This window comes from Ischnura elegans, chromosome 8, assembly GCF_921293095.1.
Source record: "Ischnura elegans chromosome 8, ioIscEleg1.1, whole genome shotgun sequence".
NCBI lineage: Eukaryota > Metazoa > Arthropoda > Insecta > Odonata > Coenagrionidae > Ischnura > Ischnura elegans.
The window spans coordinates 91,609,985-91,629,845 of record NC_060253.1 but is presented as its reverse complement, the minus strand read 5'-3'; the positions used below and the strand labels follow the sequence as shown (position 1 = coordinate 91,629,845).

General features: G+C 36.8%; 1 protein-coding gene across 1 annotated transcript in view; it reads right to left on the bottom strand.

Annotated features, from left to right (window-relative positions):
- The window catches only part of LOC124163485 (sarcoplasmic calcium-binding protein 1), a 230,755-nt gene extending 214,376 nt beyond the window's left edge, over positions 1–16,379 (bottom strand). Inside the window, exons 1-2 of the mRNA XM_046540427.1 lie at positions 16,269–16,379; positions 9,302–9,406 (exon numbers count right to left, since the gene is read on the bottom strand). The gene's annotated coding sequence lies outside the window, so the exon portion shown is untranslated. The remainder of the gene's footprint in view (positions 1–9,301; positions 9,407–16,268) is intronic.
- Positions 16,380–19,861: the final 3,482 nt, after the last annotated feature.

The following is a 19,861-nucleotide window of genomic DNA, read 5'->3' as shown; positions in this document are numbered from 1 at the left end:
TTCGTGACATTTAATTAATCACTGGATTTTTATCTGTCTAATATATATTTTTTTCTGCATTGCCTTGTAACTATTTTGTCTATTGAATAACGTTGAATTCAGCTCTAGGTTTATAATCGTAAATTTAATGGACATTAAGAGTGTTAAGTTTTCGTCATAAACTGAAACCAACCACTGCTTCCACGATTTACGACATTGAATATTTGTAGGCTGAGTTTGAGAGTACCCTCGGAAATTTTAGAAAACAATTATCTGGGAGAAAAATTTAGTCATTTTAATCTCGTGTCATTTGCATGGAATTTTCGCACCCTTAATTGAAGTCGAGGCTGTTTTTAAAATGAAGTAAGTAATGTTTCTACCAGTAATATTTGTACCAGAACTACTTTTGGCTGAAGTCTTTGGGAAAAATTTCATTCTATCGTGACAACTTCATTCATTTTAGAGTTTAAATATGGAATAACACGGAATGGCAACTCTTGCCATATGTTTGCCACAATTTATTTGGCAAAATAATATGGCAATAAAATACGAGAATTATATCATTGTCAAACTGAGTCATTGCCGGAAACATAATGAAATACACTTTTGTATGTTCCACAAGAGTTTTTAATCCCGACCTAGGTTTCGGCAGTACACATTGTCATTATCAAGGTGAATATATAAACATTTTGCGAGCTTATATAGCTTAGGGAGAGGGGGGTTAAGGCAGGGAGGAGGTGGTGATGGTGGGAGGGGAAAGCTAACGAGGAATAGTTTCCTCAAGGTCAGTGGGTTTACTTGCCGAGTCCAGCAGAACTGATAATAAAGGGGAGGAGTTGGAGGGGTACAAAAGGTCGTTAACCACCCTTACATTTTTGTTTCGACATGCTCTTAAAATTTCCAACTGCTCAAGAAAATCCATCTTTTTACCTTTACACACATTGTGGAGAACCTTGACATTGAAATCACTGCTATGGTTGCAGTCTAACAGATGTTTGGCAAAATTAGAGGTTGAATCGCCTCTTACCCAACACTTCATATGTTCATTTGTTCTAGTTTTTATGGCACGTCCGGTCTGACCAATATACACAGAATTACAATTAGGCTTATTGCAATACAATTTATACACACCGCTTTGGTCCTTGTCAATAAATTTTGGTTTTGAGTTAAATAAAAAATTGCCAACAGTTGTCATATTATAAAATGTTAATCTTAATTTATCTTTCGGGAACATACTAGTCACTCGATAAGATAGGGGGCCAAGGAATGGTATTTTCCCCCAAGATGTTTCAGGTCTATCACTGTTATGAGATGTTGAGGGTAACGTTGTGACGGTTTTCATTGCGTGCTTTTTAAGAGAGTCATTGCCATTTTAGAGTCATTGCCATTGCTGCGTTATAATGCTCACCACAAATATTGGACTAGAAAAGTTATTTCAAAAGATGTATAGTACTCTTTTAATACTTTCCATGTTGTAAATATCAAGCAAAGCAAAGCAAATCATAGTATTCGTAGCAATTATAATTGAAGCATCTCACACTATTTATTTATCTATAAACACCATTTTCCCCTGAAATCGTGTATTTTTTTAACGCTGTGAACCTTAACTTAGATTGTCGTTTCATACCTCTTGTGTATATCGGACTCTTTTAGCCGCAAAGAAATATATATCAAAAAATCATTTCTTTTAGGGGTATCATGAATTTCTAGCCCAGAAAATTGTTTGTGTAAAATTTGAGCCGTATAATTGTAACTGAAATTTCGGACGTAAAATCGTATGTCAGCATACGTATCCACAAAGCTGATCGTTGAAAAATCAGTCCAGATAGCAGTATCGCGACCAATTATTTAGTTTTTGCTTTGGGATCTTGTTTTCCATTAATTTTTAATTATATAAGGGGTTGACTTAAGGTTCCAAATTCACCTGTTTTGAGTGACCTCGTGAACATTGAACAATCGCTAATTTTCAGAAACCTTTTGGTAAATACGATCAATTTTCACAGTATGAGCGATTGCTGAGACTGAGCTATACTTTCTGAGGTGAAAATTTTCTTCCTATTAATTATTTGTTTAAAATATTAGCCGAGATACGACTTGTTGGACTCATATTCTGACATGCGATATTATAGGCGAAATTTCAGACACGGTTATATTGCTCAATTTTTGCACTTACGATTTTATGGACTGAAAATTCTAGATACACCTGAATGGCACGATTTTTTGAGATACCACTTTGTGGCCAGGAGAGAGACATGCACAAATGATATGAAAGCTAAGTGAGTAAATAAAATAGTTATGAAATAACAAGCTAAGTTAAGGGATCAGCGTTGAAAAAATACACAATTTCAGGGGAAAATGGTATTGAAAGCTAAATAAATCATTGGAATGAGCAGGCTTCAATTAGGCTTGCTATGATAAGTACAATATAGAATGTTTTAATTGAGCACTAAACTTATTTGGAGTAAAGTTTAGGTTTCTAACAATTATGTATACATAGCAATGACTTATGTTGGCAATAATATAATTCCCCATATAAATCCATAATAATATGGCATAATTTTACACATACGATTTTATGAACTATAAATTCTACGTACGCTTTAATGGAATGATTTTTTGAAATACTGCTTTGCGGATTGAAGCGGTCGCCTGTATTACGTTCAGGTTGTACTTAAGGCGTAAGAAATATGCCTCACATGAGATAGAGAGATGGCGTTAGGAGGCGAAAAGGAGAGATTTGAACTTGCGCGAATCAGAACTTGAAGGAAGGAGTTCCGCTCTTCGTTTTCAGAAGTTCTTTCCTCTCTTTTCCTTTTATCTTCGCTAACCCCGTTGTTGTTCGGGTGTGTTGGTTCTAAAAATATGCTTCAGCTCCGAGATAAAGGTTTTCATTCGCCCTACGCGATTCGAGTTTTTCGAACGGCCCTGGGATTTTGTGTTGGCCCCATGCGAGGGAGGCAGAGGGAGGTGAGGTGAGGAAGGCAGAGGAGCTCAAGGAGGTCTTTGTGGGGAAAATACGGACGGGGAGGTTCGAGGCGAGGAAAACAGGAAGGAGGGGTGGCTTAAAGAGGTTCCGCCACGAATTTCGAGGTTCAAAACAAATACTTTATCTCAACCCTTCGCATGCATTGTTGAATTAATTCCAGCACTTTCATAGTTTATGATCTATGCAGAGTGCATATTTAGCTCACCGGTTAGTTAACGATTGGAAGTAAACTTAAGTCAACACTACAGGCTAAATGAAGTAAATATGTAGAATGCTCAAAATTGCTCCTTATTTCTTCCCATTTTGACTCAATAATAATGGTGTGCCGTGGATTATTTTTTTTCGAAAACTCATCTATATAGTAATTGAAATCTATATTTGAACTTCAATACAAGAATAAGAAATCTTTTTTGACTTGAGTTTGTAGAAGTTGATAATATTAATGATGAAACAAAGTAGTAGCTATGTACATTGAAAATAATACCAATTGATCCCGCACTCTCGATAACTTCACTGAGCTGCCAAAACCCCAGATCGTTTCATATTATAATTAATCGTGTAGTATTAGTACTGTGTTCCATATTGAAATTTTGAGTAAAAGTGTTTTTTCCAAATAAATAAACCTTTAATGCTTCAGAGCGTCAAAGTTATGATAAAAATGTAATTGAGTCACCACTTCATTTTATTGCGGGTGAATGACAAATATAAATTGTAACAGATGCCGTTTAACGGTGGCTCAATTAGTATTGCTTTAAAATTGTGTTCATCAATTAAACACCTCTGTTGGAACCTAACCATGCTAACAAACCTCTAAATGCATCCTATGTGTTGGCAGATTTTTTTATTCACGAAAATTTGGAATAAATTATCTGTTTGAATAATTTCATTTATTCGTCGAGTCCTTATCCTCCTCGGTCCTGACGTACTGTATGCAATACATCGACGTTTGAATTTTTTCACCGCATGGCTAAGCAAAATGCCTTTATTGTAACTATCTCAGTGCGTCTGACAGATGAAAGCATCATGATTCACAGAAATCGCGAAAGTTGTTTGTTATAATGTCTAATTAACCAGAAATATGTGCCGGGGCTGGGGCTGAGGAGGTTAAGGTTGGGGAGCAAAAGGGGTCAGTTTTATTTCACTGTCTCTCTTTCTTTTCCTCTCACTCAAGGCCATATCATTTCTTGTTTTCTCTAGCCCTCGAGATCACGATTATACTAATATTTTCATTCCGTGAAGAATTTTATTTCTTGAGATACTTACCTGCCTCGAAGTCAACGGTCTTAAAGCAAATAAATGTTACTGCTGCGCTATCTACAATCGCACGCTCTCGAAACTGTTCTAAAAATTACTGTTTCTGGCTTGAAAAATTGATTTATTTGTATGTAATTTTCTTCTTCCCTTCAAAAAAATCGCAACGATGTTACATAGGTGCTAAATTTTACTACGAATATGTGTTTATTTTTATTAATAATGGAATAATTTCAAGTAGAGTGCTGGTAGTTTGTTATTGTACCAAATCGTGATCGACTAATTGTAACGACGCAAGGAGCGTAAACTTTTACAGTGAATAATTAAAGTGATGTGGAATAATTAAAGTGGTGTGAATAATTTAAGTGAATTGAAGTTATTGCTTTTGAAATATTCTCTTTTCACGGCAGAACTATTCATTATATTCGAGTTTTATGGGCGATTCCGTGCGTATGCAATATCGTGTGTACAATACTTATGTTTTCCAATGCATAATTTTGTTCTTAAATGATATTTGTGCGTCATCAATGTCGCTGCAAACAACAATAATTTCGTTTCCAGAAGTCCTTTTCCCTTTCTCTCTTCTCCTTTGTTTTCCTAATTGGCAGAAATAGGATGAAATGGGCATTTTTAAGTCTTTTTCAATATGGGTAAAATTAGTAGTTTCACATATAAATTAGGAAAAACGAGGTCAACCCAAAATGATGCATCGGTTAAAACAATTTTCATGTAAATTAATTCATGGAGTGGCTCAATTATTTCTCGACATCGGATCCATGTATCACCTCTATCCTGGGATACGACGGAGTGGTTCAAGGCCGCAAATGTTTGGGAGATTAACCCTTTATAACAAAGAGCTGCTTCTAACAATAACTAAATTTCAATATTTCTCTTTTTTTTATGTCAAAATGTTATAATCCATCATAATTATTGTGGCAGCTTCTTTCGCCATTAAACTTTACAGTGGAAAAGAACACGTACTTTAAATTTCTTAAAAAATCTTGAATATATTTGAAAATGCATAACATTTGAAAATTTGCTACTACTGTGTTTCATTATTAATATTAGCAACTTCTACAAAGTCAAGTCTAAATTTTGTTTCTTATTCTTGCATTAAAGTTCAAATATTACAATTCAAATTATATACATTTTCATATACAATAAATCTTTAAATCTTTCTTGAATATATCTGAAAATGTATACATCTTTTATGTTACTTAGAAGCAAAATTGGGTTGTAATGGGTTAAGACTTTGGTGTACCAGCTTCAAATGAACCCACGAAAATTATATCTTTATACTCCAAGTATATCCCTCGAAACTATTTATTTTATGGGATAGTTTTAGATATAAAGGCTATATTATAATTCATTCTATTGAATTGTTATAACACCAAGTTTTGTAAGTAATGATTTTAACTGTAAAGAGAATTTATTATTTATCTATTATCGGGAACATCCTGGAGTGAATTATGAAAAACTATTGTGATCGTTCAGATTCCATTGACGAGTCGAGTAGGCCTGTTACTTCAAATTGTCCTTACGTTACGATTTTTTGCTGCCGGATACAAGCATGCTCTCTTAATTGTTAATACGGGATGTGTATTTTTTCACTCTATAAGGTACACGAGATAGGTGTCCCATAAATTGATACCTATTCGATTTGATACACAGTATTGATGTATCTCGGAGATGAAAGTCTCACCCCTACGGAGAACGGTGCAAAATAGTCCAATAAAAATGCGCCCAGGCATTTTCGTTTTAAGACCAACCCGATTCCTATTCGTGTTTTGTCCCTTGCCCCATTTATTTTCCTGAACTGTTTCCCTCTGCTCATGGAGGTAGGTGAAAAAAACGAAGAATATCTCATTATTAAATATTCATATTAAATGTTTATAAATATACTCTGATAACTGTGCCTCATCGGCTGACGGTCATTAGCAATTGGATTTTAGTTCAATAATGTCAGGAAGTGGCATTCGCGTCTCCACATTTTCACAAAAGATTGCTAAATTCTCTAAGTATAAAAACATATTTAATAATGCTAGACTGCATTAGCCGATTTGAAAAAAACCTGCTATATTGTTTGTTACACCTTGGGAATCAATCGATAAAGAATTGACAAAAATAAAATGAAGACTCCCCATCGGATTACCCTTTGAGTTGTATGCTAATGAATGCTGTAATTCTGTAAGTCAAATATCGTAAGTTGCGCAACAATGGCGCCAATGTCAGCTAACAGGTTATTAATATGTGAAGATGTAATAATCCATATTTTCTTTACACATATATTTCTTTCTAAACAAGGTGGATTTTGCTTATGATTGCGAAACATTTTTAAAAGTAGTTTTTTTTTAATATCCCAGTCGTGAACGTCACTCCTTCTGGGGAACCGAGGATGTCGATGCTGGAAATTACTAAAAATGCACTCAAGAGAAGTATCTGCGGGGTACAGCAAAAAGAATTATTATTTACAGTCAAGATAATTGTTCTTGTTGTACAACTGTCGAAACAATTTCGGTATGCAGCAATTCAAATTAATGGATGCAGAAAAATGTAGCATTATGAGATATTTTGGTGAAGTAATATGTGGCCGTATACGGCTCCTTCACACATTTGAATTACAAGAACCTGTGATCGGCCTTAATTTACGGTTAATTCATTAAATTTTAAGCTATCGCCTTGTAATTTTCAAAGCTTCATAGAGTTGATCTTTGAAAACATTTTCATTTATCTCGGATTTGAAAATGTTATCCCATTATTCTCAAAGGTAATTTTTGTCTGATGTATACAATGGCAAAAATTGAAAATTGCCTTCCCTACGTACCCTAAAAATTTCAGATGAGTAATTTTCAAACGAGTAAGTCGCCACGAAGATAAAGATAAAAGTTAAGCGTATTTAATAATTTTAATTAGGAAAAGTAAATAGTGCTGAGGACCACATTGCGTTTACTTTTACAATCTGGAAAACCATCAGCTGTCATTCAAATTTTCTATGAGTCATCAAAATATTTACGTTTGGTAAAGAATAATAACATAATTCACTAACTCTTGATTTACTTTGTGGTAATCCATTATATGTTTTCCTGGATATTACACAATTATTTATACCACATATTTTTTACAGAGTGCGACCCGGGTTTCAATGAATTATCATCATTTTCAGGCGCACATTAATAATCAATAATAGTAATTATTATTAATAATAATCAATATTTATTAATTGTAAATTAATTATTAACTGATAATTTGCGCCTGAAGATGGTAATTCATTGAAACCCGGGTTGCGCTCTGTAAAAAATAAGTGGTTTAAGTAATTGTGTAATATCTAGGAAAACAAGTAATAAGATAATATTTTACTATTCTTCATATAGGAAGCGGTGTTTCTTTTAAGGATCACTCTCTTTTTAGCAACCATGGTGACCTAGTGTGCTGAACGGATTTGATTGAAGTGCCGGGTAAAATATTAGTCTAGCCTCTTTGACGCCATTGCCAACAACCCTCGCGACGCGAGATTAATCAGGGCGCTCTGAGGCGTGAAATTCAGAAGCATAGGGCTTTGGGAAATGTACCTCAGCTCGTGATGTAAATAAGTGAATAATTAAAAACACGAAAAATAACACATAATGAAAAGTATAACAGTCAGCAATTCCACATAAATATGTTGAAGTACGACCTAGTATATTTTGGCGTGGCACGTCATATGGTCATTGCCATGTTGAAACCTAGGTCTTACATGAAGAAATTCATGTTTAATTCCCAATCATTTTTAATTTTTACTATGGTAGGTGGATTGCCAACGTCCGTGCTTTGTATTTCCACATAAATTCATTAATCTACGGCCTAGGCATCGACGTAGCTCGACATCATCCTGGTCGCTCCACGTAGATGCCTATGTCGTTTATTAATAAACTTATGTGGAATTACAAAGTTTTACTTTTCATTACGTTCAGTCGATTTTCGACGCCCGTACTTTGTAATTCCACCTAAACTTATTGAGGTAGTGTACCTGTGGTTCGACATGGCACTTCATCATCTGGTCCATACCTTGTCGAAAGCCTTTATCGTACATAAATAAATGTGTATGGAATTACCAAGTTTTTTACTTTTCATGATGTAAAGTGAAGCAATGCATTAAATAGATATATTAGAGTCAGAAAACGATTCAAAGTTCCTAAATGTAGAACAACAGTATACCAAGTGTCCGCCATTAATTCATGTATAAGGGCGTGGTTTGATATTCCTGACTACATATCGAAAGCTAAAACTATAAATCAATTCAAAGTAGAAATGTTCGCGATCAATGAATGTTATGGTGATTGAGCGTGTACCTCTACCGTTCAATCATTTATTGATTTTTTTCTTCCTTTCAAAGAATCTACGTTGATTTCATTAAAGGTTTTTGTATGTTTTTTGTATATTCTATTGAATTGGCTTGATATTTTCTTGGTAAATTCTGTCATTGTATTTGATTTTATATTATGTTTGTGTTTCAATGATCCTGATGTTATAGCAAGGTGACTTGCATATATATCTCTTGTAATACCACAGAGCTCGTCCTTTTGATTTATGTATTGGATGCATGTTCCATAGGCTTTGCCTTGAACAATAAATTTGTTTTCTATTTTCTATTCTAAAGTCGATAGGTGACGTTCATTCAGTTGATATGGTATTATGGTCAATGTAGCCACTCATCAGTTGTCAGGAACTATCATTAAAACAGGTGCGGAGGCAATTATTACGCTGCTAAACTTCCAAGATAGATTCCCTTTAGCTAATCACCTGAATTTCTTCAATGAAGTCACTCCCAAGACAACGAATTATATATGAAAAAAGAACATGGTTGCAACCACGCTCTGTCACTTTCCCGATTCCGTCGTGGAGAGACCTCTCTGATCGTTTGCACTCGGCCGGGAGGGTTATTTTTCTGTCACACCCAGACTTCCCTTTCCACACCACCCTATTCCCTACTAGGTCTACGAAACCTCTTTTACGGCGTAACCGAAAGGCTCAAAGCGGCGGCCGTCCCCTCTCCATGGGAACGCTCCATCTCCCCGCGGGCGCGGAGAGGTTTTGTCATGGACTCACCTGTTGCCTTCGCTTCTCTGCGAAGGAGAGGAGGGGAGGGCTGCGTTGAAACTCAGCGGGATTCCGGCCTCTCGTAGAGTGTGGAGTTGAAGTGGTCTTAGGCCTCTGCGGATAATTCGAGAGAGAAAGGATACAAGTTAATAGAATATTATTCTTAGACGAATGCCTAGCACAATCTATAACATGTCATAAAAAAATAAAGTGGCAATCTTAATTTACTAAATTTCCAATAATTCCATTTGTTAATTTGATGGAGCTTCTTCTTTAGCATTAACAGGAACAACAGCGTTATTGTGACAGGATTTTAACTGCGCAAAAATTCCACAGAGAAAAACTCATTCGCCTTGATTCGAACCCGGATTCTGTAAAGTTATCACTATGGCTAGTCCCGGTATAATTACGATAAATTAGCATTTTAACTATGGTTAAGATTGATTAACACACTTTCATTCTTCCTATTTTTCGCTGGAAAATGACCTCGAATATTCTTATTAATGCAAAAAGAAGTTAAAATATTAAAATTTTAAAGCGAGCGGGAAAAATAGACTAAGTAGGAATTTGTCACGGCATTCTCATGGGGAATGAATTGGCTCCAAACCAATTTCCATACAGACGTTGTGCTACCATCCTCAACGTGACCCCTTATCATTTATCCTGGAACTACTGAACCCGTTAATCCGAGAACTGAATAAAATATGAAGGGAGCCTGCGCAGTCCGTCAAAAACTGCTACGGGCGTACAGGCAGCGTTACCCAGATGTTAAGTGAATTATACTGGGAGCCGCTAGCGACTCAGAGGCTGCGCGCTAGTCTTAGATTGCTTGAACAATTGAGAATAGATATCTTTAAGAGTGACACGGAGAACATAGTTTTAGAGCCGTACTATATTTCCAGGTCCGACAGAAGCGATAATTTAAGAGAGATATTTAGCCGAACGAATGCATATGGGAATTCGTTTTCCCCCGAACCATAAAGGACTTTAATTAATGCTAATCGCATTTTCGCATTTCCTTTTTACGTGTTAACGGCTGGATTCCTAACACCCCCTAACACACGCTTTTGATGCGGCTTGCGGGGTAGTATGTAGATCTTGATGTAGGTACTTACTATTAAAACATTGGTGTGGTTCCAATTCTTTCGCTGCTAGGATTCCGCGAGTCATTTTCCTGAGTTTCTTTAAAATCAATGTCGGTTATGATATCTTCTCGGGTTTTCATCTGATTGAGAGCCTTAATCAAAACTGATATTTTGAAGCCGTAGTCTACAATCGTCCCCTGATTGCTCACCGTCAAGAACATTAAATAACTTCATCATGATTTTAGACTAAGCCTATGGAACGTCACTGCTTATCAATACCCTACCCCGGCTGGAAACTTGAGAAGAAGCATCCTTCAACATTTAAAAAAATGCGAAATTATGAAAACATTTTCCTAATATCTAATATTTTTAACTATATTCTTCGCATTATTTTAACCACCTATGAAGATATTCTTGATTAATCTCATCAACAAAACGATAAATGTAACTCCTTAAACTTTAAAGTTGACAGAAAAAACCAAGAAGTACTGCATTAGTGCAAGGCCTTTGCCGTACATATCCACGTATTAAGTTATTCATGTTCTCTTTACTTCTTGCTAGTGTTGAAGAAATTATTCTACGCTGTTGTGATTCAAGTAAAAAACGCCATTTGTTCTAGGCAAATGATGTCTCGCAAATTGAATGTAGTAAAATTGATTTATTATTGATTAATTGGCAATTTACTAATTTCATTCAATTGCAGGGACGTCCTTATTAATTTACGGGATACGCGAGAATTAAACAGCTGGCCATCCGTGCATCTAAAGATGAGCGAAGTTATTTTCCCCACACTTTATTTTCGAGTGAAGTTCGTTGCAACGCGTACGCATCGCACTTGAAACCATTTTTAACTCGTACCGCAGCTAGTACCTAACTCTGTACATAGGAAGCTTTCATTTTCAACAGTGATTCTCAATGATATGACGGAATACCACAGACATTTATTTTCATTTCTTTATATAATTGTCCATATATTAAAGGATGCTGGTCCCTAATTTTTGAGTCTGTTATTATATTGATAATGGATAAATTACACGGAAATTTATGCTACCATTGTCATTTGCTCCTTATTATATGAGTTATGGCTTTCGAGTCTAAGATTACGTTATAATTATGACAAAAGCGATGAATTTGCGAGACTAATCCAATGATTAAGTATTATTTACACAGTTCGATCTTCGCTGAGAGGAAGCATACGTAGTCAAATTTGTATAAATGCCTTATATTTGTCATTAGCCTCTCATATGGCCCTATTCTCTGATTCCCTGCGCGTGTACGCCGTATACGATGGAAGCTGTTCCGCCGGCCACACCCTTAGCGGGCATTACGGTGACAACTATTAGGTCATCCATCTGCCTGACGTTATCCGAAGATGTGGCGATTGTTTTTTAGGGCCCGGCAAAAACTTTATAACACGATAGTTTGTCGTCAATTTTTCGTCTTAACGGGGAACCAATCGAAAGGGAGAGAGGTCAAAGGGTACAATACATTTTTTCTAAAAATAGTATGGTACAGAAATTGATAGATGAAATATGCAAAAAAAAACTTAGTGGCCAATGGATAAGAGTGAGTCTCTGTACTGTGCTGGCATCGAGTGGAAAATCAAATGTTTTGCTACTTATCAAGTTAATCTCGTTTGCTTTATTTTCCTAATTTCTCTACCTAACTCTGTTTAGAACGAAATCACCTTAATCGCTAGGCTTATAACCCCATTAATTCTTCAACCCTTCGACTTGGAAAAAACTGTTGCTGTAGAATAAATCCAAAATACATAATTGTGTACCCACTCTCTACTCTAAGAACCTTGTCAACGAGAATTTAGCGTGAGTAATACCCTCCTGAAAATATATAAACGTTGATATCTTCTCTCCTCTGAGACCCAATAATGATTTTGTGGAAACGGAATGGTTTGATGCTACGAGGACCCTCTCGCCTTCGATCCTGATGAACCAGGTTAAAATCTGTGTGATAGTGAGGATAATGTAGAGAGATATCGAGCCCTACGTGTATATTTTGTAAGGATACTTGAGTCACAGCACATAGTCCGTCGGAGGATATGATTTCCCGTTCACCCAAACGCATCGTCGACGCCAGGTTTCCCTCCGCCCTTCATTCTTCCTCTGTCCTAAATGGCGATGATAACCTCAGATCTCCGCTCTCATCTTCGAATGATCAAAAATATTTCACTTGATATTCTAACACTTCCGTCTTCACTGCTGCAATTTATATTTAAAGCTATCTTCGTTTCCTCAACCTCTCAGTTGCTCACCATGTGATCCGCGGGGGGTCACGTGACATACATGTGCAAAGAAAGTGAGATTAAGCTATCACGATTATTAACAAACATGTATCTAAAAACGTTTCTATCAGCACCAACTCAGTGACAGGATGAAGAAATAACAGTTTGGGTACTTAAATAGAGTTTTGTCGGAGGGGCACCAAATGGTGAATGTCTTATCGGACAGTATAGCAAATATCCTATTGAAGGAGATAGTCATTTAAGCGTTGGTCAACATTTTTGAAAAAACTATCGTTTATTTGCTACATTCTTCCAAGCAACACTTTCACGTTCCAGTGGATACTTTCTCCATTCCATGAGGAGGGAAAAATCAGCATTTCGTATTTCTTCGAGTGACAATTCTTATGGCTTCGAATGACTTCACGTGACATCTTAATGATTCAAGTATTGATTTACTCAGTAAAAGCTCTCCTCAATTATCTAATGTAGTATTTTTATAATCACCTATTTCATTTTCCTACTCTTCTTTATTTGCTAACGCTTGTGGACGTCAATTGAATGATAAATCAATAATAAGTGTTTCCTATTCAAGGGTTGATTATATAATTGTTCCATTATATAATACCATAATTTTTCCCTAACAAACACAATCAGGGTCTTTCTGCTGCCTAATAATTATGAAAAAAGTGAACAGATGGGGTTGTGCATAGACGTCGTTGTGGGTGCAGCATCTGAAGTAATCAGCGATATGTTTATTAAGGTGAAAAGTTAGACTAATTTTTCTGAAGAAAAATATAATTGAGCCATAATTTGTTAACAGATTTATGTAAAAATATTTTTTGACCGTTGAAGAAGTGACTATCAAGACGTAAAAATAAATCACGCTTAAGTTTTTTTTTATGTAATGTTAAACATTTTGGTAGGAAATTGGTCTGCTTATCGGAGAATCACGGATTCGACTCTCGGGTGAAGCAATCGAACACCCAAATTAAAATCATGGAAGTGCAATTCGACTTAGAGAAAGGAACTGGCTCCTTACGTTGAATGCTTGATATTGACGTGGGATGAGCTGTACCCTCACCTAACCATAACAGCCCTCGGATCGAAACTCTGAGGGAATGAAAACCTTAAAAGATTTCTTCGTAAACCCCCGGTTTTTCCCGCCCTCCACTTCTCCATTTCAGTTCTATTCTAACCCCCTCCCTGCCTGGAGAAAAATTATCTTCTCTTGCACCACCGCGCTACTCTCAATACGCGTCCTATCTTCTATTATTTCCTTTACGCGAATCTCACAATACCAATTCCTGATATTTCCTCTTCCAATATGCGCAAATGTTTGCGATGGAATGGCTACGTATTCGCTCGAGAAAAGGGGTAAGAGTTATATCGAGTGTCGTATCAAACGGTTATCATGATTTAAGTTTCGATTCCAGCGAAAGTTATTAGGCTTTTGAAAAAAATACAAGTCATTTTGAAAATATTTATGAAATTAAGGACAAATCCTCGGATGGGAAAAGTAGTTGGTGCCAATAGAGAAGAACACGATAAAAAAGAACATCAGGGCACTTAAATAAGGGAGTAATGGACGTTTGGAGAGAGAAATGATTGGCTGAAGTATACCAGTAAGTTTATATTAGGAATGAATAAAACTTTGCTAGAACCAAAATAATATTTTGACTTGCGACCGGCTTCGTGTCGATACACTATATATTAATTCTTCTGTAATTAATTCAAATTAGATACTAGTGGCAAGAGAATAAATTATTGAGGAAATATCAAAGTTTCATTTTTTCCTGAAAGCTATGAAGGAGATACAATTTTTAACGTCTCACACTATTGCATTATACATGCTGTTTCAGGAGAAATCTTCAGTACTTCAGGAGGCGGTAGGGGAGACAGTTTCGAGCATTTTTTGGCCATATAAACATGGGACCGCCACTCCTTCGTTACATAGCTATGTCAGTGAAAATATTATTTTGGATGCTCTTTGCAATGTCCATGGCAACAGTTTTTCTTGGGTGTCCAGCCTTTTCGGCAATTATTTTAATACTTTGGATTTTTTAGGACATAATAATTAAGGTTGGAAAAAATGTGCGATTATAACTGTCTGAAAAAGTCAATCTCAAAATATATGAGATTGAGCAATCTTATAGTTGATACTCGCTAAAATCTCTAGTTTAATTAAGCTCAAATATCAATTGTTTCAGACTGCTATAATCGGATATTTTCGTACAATCTTAATTAAATTAATGTCCAAAAAAAGAATATTACAAAAAATGTCGGAAAGGCTGGATACCCAATAAAAACAGTTTTCGTGGTTACTGCAAAGTGCATAAAAAATGCTTGCGTTGCCATATTCCAGTAACTAAGGAGTAGTGACCCCATGTTTATGGAAAAAAATGCTTAAAATTATCTCCCCTACCAGCTTCTGAAGTAATTCAGATCCCTTCTGAAACACGCTGTATGTTAGGAAAGGATAAAACTTGGCTAGAACCAAAATAATTCATTCACTTGCGACCGGTTTCAATACAGTGTGTGCTCGGTAGCGATTACAAGTTAGTACATTATTGTGGAGCCAGCAAATTTTTGTTCTTTCCTGAAATGCATGAAGGAGCTCCATCAAAGTAACGCCTCAAAACTATTGCAGTATACCGGCCGTGTTTCAGGAGGAATCTGCAATACTTCAGGACATGGTAGGGGAGACAATTTTAAGCTTTTTGTCCTATAAACTCGGGGTTACAACTCCTAAGTTACTGATCTATGGCAACGCAAACCTTTTTTAATGCACTTCGAAGTTACCATTGAAATAATTTTTCTAGGGTATCCAGCCTTTCCGGTATTTTAATTAATACTCTCGATTTTTTTAGGACATTAAGCAATTAAGGTTAGACTAAAATGTGCGATTGCCTAATTGCCTAAAATAATTACATAATCTCAAACTTTTTGACATTGCGAAATCGTATTGTTGTTACTCGGTAAAAGATCTTGTTGATTTAAGCTCAAAGATTAATTGAGGACGTTAGAAGACAAAGAGGATAAGTGCAATTTTTTTTTTAGATTTGCAAATAGTGGTTGGTAGGGTGCACAATATTGCTGTAACAAAGATATACATGTGAATCACTGAATATGTATGTATATGGTTATCAGTGATCCCTTGTATCCCTTTGCCACAATAGTGTTGTATACTCCACCAAGTATTATCTGTACTTATCTCCAAAGATAAAAATGTTGCACTTATCCCCCTTGACTTCTAGGGTTCTCAATTGTTTCTTAGAGTTGTAATAGCACATTTTCGTCCAACCCTAATTATTTAATGTTACCAGAGAGTTGAATAAAATTTCGAAAAGGCTGGATAACCAGGAAAAACAGTTTTATGGCAATTGGAAATTGAATATGTCTGCATTGCCATAATATCTTAGTAATCAAAGAGTGGCGACCCCATGCTTATGGACAAAAAAATTGTCTTTCTGACCACCTGTAGTATTGCTGATTCCTACTGAAACCCTCTATATATTATGATTGTATCATTACGAACGAATAAACGATTCCACGCACACAGACGCACTCGTATTGTCTCCATACACGTCGCGATATAGGCACACACACACATGCACACAACACTCTCAATCACACTCAGCCACACTTGACTCACTTTCTAGCTTGTTAAACGCGAGCCCCTTTTTCGAGAGATGCGATATATATTCTCGTGAGTGTACGTATATCTCTCTCTTCCGCTCTCTCTTGAGTTTGCCGGCCAACTGATCGAGGGACGGAGCTCTCTTGGCGAACGGCGAGGAGAGAGAGAGAAGGTAGGGGAGGGAGAGGAGAGAGAAGGGGAGGGGGGAGAGGGGTACAGAGGCACGGCGCAAATGTTAAAACTACCCCCACTCCCAAACACTCGTTCCCCTCCCCCCACACAAACCCCACCCTTTTTGCCCTCCCCTCTCCACTACTCAATTCCAGTTGTGCCCTTACCCCCAACACTCCCCTCCTAAAAAATTACCTTCTCTCACATCCCCACTTAACTCTCTATATCCCACTCTGAAATTATTTCCTTATCACGAACCGCACAGTATCAAGCCCTGTTATTTTTTTAATCATAAATCAAAACTACCAAAATAATATGCTTGATCACACAAGTTCTAGTCCTATTATTGCCTTATCGTTAATCATGCAATATATCGTTATCATTGGAATATCATCGATTTTATGAGACTGAATCGACTTCTTCATAGTGACATTAACTGTCGACATCTCATTCAAACCTTTGAGTAGAGCATTAGGTTACTGTTGGTAGGGGTTCGGGTTCGAATCCCGGTTGAAGGTTCCGGAAACACCAAGCAAAAATCCGCGATGTGAGAGACGGCCCATGGAAAGGAACTGGTCCCCCACCTTGAATGTGTGATTTTCACGAGCCAGTGACTTAGTCAAGATGAGCTCTACCCTAAATTAACCATGCCAACCCTCGGATAGAACCACTGGGTTAGTGAAAAGTTTAAAATATTTCCCCAAAATCCCACCTTTGTTGTTTCCCACCTTTCACTCCTCAATTCCACGTGTGGCGAGGTAGCGAGGGGGATAGGGGGGGTCCGGATCCCCCCCCCGAATTATGAAAAAAGTATTACTTCCTTTCATTAATAAAAACAATATAATTAAAAATCATGAATTTACAAAATATTTCTCAAATTTCTTTGACAAATGAAGTTTTTTAGATTATGAAAAGTGTTAAAATTAGTTTTAAAACCTCTACTTAGTACCCCGTTTTGTAAACGTTTCCCCCCCTGGTTTTGGACCCTAACCCCCGAACGAAATTCCTAGCCAGCTCACTGACTTGTACCGTAACCCCCACCGTTCTCTCGTAAAAAATTATCTTGTCTCGCACCACAGCTTTACTCTCTATATCCCTCCTCTAAAATTATTTCCTTATCACGAATCGCACAATATGAAGTCATGGTATTTCTATATCACGATACAAACAATATCAAGTTGTGTTATTTCCTCAAGATAAATCGCGCAATATCCTGGGAATTTATGCACCAATACTGAAGTTCGTCATGAAAAAATATTTGCCTTAGCTTAGATTCGAACCCGGGTCTCTCGATTGCCAGTCAGCCGTGCTACCTAATTAACCACCAAGCCATCTTCTGAGAGCGAACTTGTTACCGTGCGCGTGACTGTGCACAAAGTTTCTCGTTTCACGCAGTTCATCATGGGAATATATTTGATTCATTGTAATTGAATTGAATTCTGAATAATTAAATTAACTATCGATATCTCGTTAGAACCATTGGGTAGAACATAGGATTTATGATCGGAGGATTCCCGGTTTGAATCCCGATAGAAGCCTTCGGATACCCCAAGCAAATTCCCGCGAAGTTCGAGACGGCCCAGGGAAAGGAACTGGTCGCCTTATCTTGAATGGGTGATGTTCACACGCATGTGACTTAGTTTAGGTTTAGCTCCACCCTAACCTAACCATACCAACCCCCGAGTTCAATAGCTGAGTGAGTGAAAAACTTAAAAGTTTTCTCTGAAAACCCCTGGTGTCCCACCCTCCAATCCTCAATTTCTAACTAACTTCTTTCGCACCGCAAATTTACTCTCTTTATCCCCACTCTCATATCATTTACTTATCACGAGTCGCACAATATCAAGTCCTGACATTTCGTAATCATTAATTCGAAGAATATCAACGGAATAGACTTGACTATATGTAATTGAATCAGCGTCTGCATCATGAAATTAACAGTCGATATCTTATTAAAACATTATATCATATAATGCTCGATATCTAATTAAAATCTCCTGTGGCTTGTCCAAGGGTGAGTTCTACCCTCACCTAACCGTGCCAACCCCCGGGTTGAATCACTAATGGAGTGAAAAAATAAAATATTCACCCGAAAACCCCCGATGTTTTCATTTCCCACCCTCCAATTCCGAATGCCCTTACCCCAGCCTCCCGTAATAGAAACATTACCGAATAAAGTTTCTTCTCCTGACCTTCCTTATTATAACAACAATGTAATGTTTATGCTCTTGGAGTATAGGTCATGATTACCTTCCATTACCTACCAACCACTTTACTCTCTCTTTCCCCCCCTGAAACTATTTCCTTACTACGATACGGAAATTATCAAGTCCAGTTCATTCCTTGTCATAAACCGCACAACATTAAGGGAATATGCTTGATTGCGCATAATTGAATCGACTTCTACAAAAATTATCCCGGGTTTGAATTCGTGGGTCGCCTTCGGAATTTAGGTGGATAGAATATTCTACTCAAAGATGAGGATGGTTGTATTTGAATTGCGGAAAGGCTGAATGGGGAACTTGTATGAATTTTTTTTATTTCACAGGCGGACAGAAAATTATTTTCTGAATTCAACAAAGAAAACCGCATGTATATCTGAGTTTTCCTTCGCGAGATATTCAATGATAAATATAACGAATTTTAAAGCGCGGGAAAAACTCCCTCACCCCCCAAGCCACTGCCGACGAAGCCTCGATGACGTCAAAGGTGCCTAAACATCACGCGAAGCTATTGTTGTGATTGTTTGTAATAGTTGCCAGCAGTTGTGAGAGCTTCGTTTGTTATACGTGTTGATTATTTTCTATTTAAAGATAAATATCCGACGATAGAGGCTTGGAAGCCCTCATATTTTGCATTATTTATATTAAGTATTAATATCTGAGTAAGGGCATAAAATATAAAACTGGAGCAGTTAAACCAAAAATTTTACAATACCTAAATAACATCGATGTAGGAGTCTGAGCCACGGCCGTTGGAAGGGGGATACGTTAATTGTGAGTTGATATTATCGACGGCATATCATCCATTTAAGTTTGTAATTAGAACGCTTTTGATGTTTACTAATGTCAGCTATGCTTTTATATACAATAACTTCATCCGTTTATTCGTAGGTACCGGAGAATTCGTCGTTTAGGACTGTCTGTGCTTGTATTATGGGGTGAGTTCCAGTCAATGCAACTTTTGCTCGCTGATTGGAGACATCTAGGAACATTTTTGTGCCAAAATAGTGTTATTTTCAACGTGACATCTCCCGTTAAGCTACTGCTAATAATCACAGTGCCAGTGTTTGTAATGCTCAAAGTTTGACAAGGTTGAAAAATGTCGGCCAAGAGTTATCAGTGTTTTATCGTGATTGAATTGTGAGAAAAGCTATTACGCTATCGATAAATGTCTAACAGTAGTGTAAAAATTGTCAGTGGCGTGTTAACCTCCGT